A 3,221-nucleotide genomic window follows, 5' to 3' on the forward strand; every position below is an offset into this window, starting at 1 on the left:
TTTTTTTTTATTACCTGAAGACATTCAATACATTTTTAGTTCTGTAAGTTTCAATTTCAGTGGATGATTTTCTCTAGCCTGGTTGTTAAATGCATGGGGAAGTCCTAATTTAGAACTTGCTGTCTTGAATTATACTGACAGCTATGTCTCTGTTTAATTTCAGCATTATCATTCCATATTAGTGTATATTTGTGTCCGTGTTGCTATAGTTGATATTATCTAGTATGGTAGAAGTAGTCCTAATAACTAGTAAGGTGAATATAAGTGCTATTTCTTGACACTATAGAAGACCATAGTAATGGAGCCTCCTGATGCAATGGGCAAGCTCCAGTTGCTAATCATCCAAAGGTTGGTGGTTGGAACCCAACCACCACTTTGTGGCAGAAGAAACCTGGCAGTCAGCTCCAAGAAAACCCTCGGAAACTATGGGGGTCAGGGGGCACTTGACTCTGTCCCCAAAAGTCACGGTGAGGTAAAACTGACTCAATGCCACAAGCCAGCAATAATACCAATATATGGATGTCAAAGATGGCTTTAGAGTAGAATTTGATTCCTCCTCTCAGAAACTTCTGTGACTCTATCACTTCACGCCAGATGGTGAAAATTTAATAATGAATAAAACAGCTCCAAATGGAGTTTATAAGCTTTGAAAAGTCCCTGCTAACTATAATATAGGAAGTAGTTTGTTTTTAAATAGTGATTTACATCACTATTCTGTCCCTTTGTGTTTATACACATGTATCCCTAACTTATTCTTTGTTGGAAGGCAGTGATCCCTATGCGCTCCACCATTGAGGTTTTAGCTTGTATCCTGTAAGTAGCAATTAGGGTTTTCATAGGTTAGAGGTATTAACTACCAGGTTTAAAATACCTCCTTCTTAGGCTTGCTTTTCTAGAGGAGCAAAACCAGTGAAGCTTATATCTGTGCACATATCACAGAACTCGCTGCCAAGGAGTCAGTGCTGACTCACAGTGACCCCCGTGGCTTTCCAAAACCGCAACTAGAAAAACAGTAGAAAGCTCAGTCTTTCTCCCTCAGAGCCAGTGGCGGTTTCAAACTTCTGATCATGTGGGTCACAGCCCAGCGGTTAACCACCACACCCCCCAGGACTCCTTGGTGTGTATGCACATAGAGAGAGGTTTATTTCAAGCAAATGACTCACAAAGGTGTAGAAGCTGGTGAGTCCAAATCCAGGCATGTTCCAGGTGTGGGGGCCAGATGTTAACTGGCAGCTACTCCTCCAGCAGGGCCTGATGAACCCAGGATTGGCATCGTGATGACAGGTCCATGACTGCAACATCAAATGAACCCAAGATCAGCGGGTTAGATTTATGGCTGCAGAGGTCATGAGCCCAGGTCAGATGGTGGCTGAAGACTGCAACCACAGGCTGTCGGGCCGGCTGTTGACAAACAAGCAAGCTTGGAGTGACACCTCTGAGCATGGGGATTTCTAGGTCATAACTGCTAAGCCACTGAAAATGCTGCTGAAGCCAAGTTGACACAAAACCTTAACTGTAACAATCTCTAGTGCCAGATAATTTATACTTTATATGCACATTCAAAAGTTGTTGTTCCAAGATCGTGCATATTGTTATAAAATAAATTTATTTTCATGGTTTTCAGTGTTGGAATGTACAGACTCCACCCCTCTATTGGATGGATCCAGTTTTCCTTTCACTTTACCTGACAAGCCAGTCAGGTGGATACTTTCAGCATCCTCATTGCGCAGGATACATAGCTGAGGTTAAGAGAGGACAGTTGACCAAGTGTATACCACCTCAGGTGGGCCAAATGTGAACAGATCAACACTTGCTATTCACTCTCCCAAGTATTAACCTGTAGTTATTGACTGAGAAACAGATACATATATGATTTCTGGCCCATACAGTTAAAGGGCAGGAGAGCATCTCACCTAAGAGCCAGTAGATTTGTGAAATAAGAACAATAAACCATTAGTCACTTGTGGATTCTAAAAGCAAATCCTAATTCGTTTACAATGAGTATTTGAACACTGAAGGCCGATGGTGAGTTTACACGATATTTCAAGAACTTTAAAACATGATGATGATGATGCAAACGTATTTAATCTTGTGACATTTATCACCAATTTAAAGCTTCAAGGTTAGTCTATTTCTAGATCACACTGTAAGTAATACAATTAAAAGGCTGGTGTATGTAGCTCCACAGCCTTTGGACTGTCTCTTTCGCTTCACATCACTGCATTAAGCCTTTGGGGTTTGGATTTGGTTATGCAGATACACTTTAATAAAATTTTCAACAATTTCCTTTTTTCTAAAAGATTTCATTCTGAGACTGTACTTAGAACTCCCGGTGTACTGGGCAGATACCCGATAGCATTAGAAATTGCGTTTTTCTTAAAGGAGTGTGAATGTGCAAACTAAGAGATAAAATCTGCCTCCACAAGGTTCCAAAACTTACCACTTGACTCTGTCATGTACCTGTCACTATTTACAACAACTAAGTGTCCATGTAGCCAAAATGATTGGATGATAAAAATACCCACAAGGAAAAGTAAGTCCGTTGTGAAAAGTAAATGAACCCATATTTGTGAAAGGGGTGTAATGCATTATCTTATTTTTTTGTCAGTTTAATTTGTACAAATGAAAAATAGCCAGGTTTATAAATAAGGTAGAGGCAGTGGTCATTTGTGATCCAGGTTAAATTCCTGGCCAAGGCACTTCTTACACAACCGGCAGCTGCCTGATAGTGGAGGGCTGAAGGTGCCAAGATGCTGAAATTGGTTCAGAGGAATTTCCATGCTAAGAAGAAAGGTTTGGCAGTCTACTTTTGAAAATCAGCCAATTGTTCTCAGGTACTTAAATTAGAACAGTTAGAAAGCGTTCACCTTGTACCTTTCTATGCATAAAAACCCCCTCAAAGAAACACTTTTAAACACATGCAAACACCTCGCATATAATAACACAGTAAAGCACATAGTGTTTATGTGCCTTGAATTTTTAGACTTTACATGGGTTGGTCCATATTTAGAGGCTTCATGTATTCAAGATATTTAGCATCTGAGAACCACCTGTATTTAATAACTTTTAGAAGTCCAGAATGAGAAGTTGCTTACACTTTGAGAAGTTTAAACAAAGGATATATATATATATATATATTACTTTCAGCAAGTGAAAAAAAATCAATGTTTAATAAGATAATGAGAAATTTTATATCACCTGAGGAAGAATTCCATTTAATG

The 3,221-nt window shown here is 39.4% G+C and overlaps 1 protein-coding gene across 1 annotated transcript in view; it reads left to right on the forward strand.

The window, feature by feature from the left end:
• The window catches only part of CNTN3 (contactin 3), a 387,846-nt gene that overhangs the window by 43,026 nt on the left and 341,599 nt on the right, over positions 1-3,221 (forward strand). The gene's annotated exons all lie outside the window — the stretch shown is intronic.

The sequence above is a fragment of the Echinops telfairi genome, unplaced genomic scaffold (assembly GCF_000313985.2).
Source record: "Echinops telfairi isolate 266 unplaced genomic scaffold, ASM31398v2 ScPeMD7_31;HRSCAF=116, whole genome shotgun sequence".
In the NCBI taxonomy this organism is placed as follows: domain Eukaryota; kingdom Metazoa; phylum Chordata; class Mammalia; order Afrosoricida; family Tenrecidae; genus Echinops; species Echinops telfairi.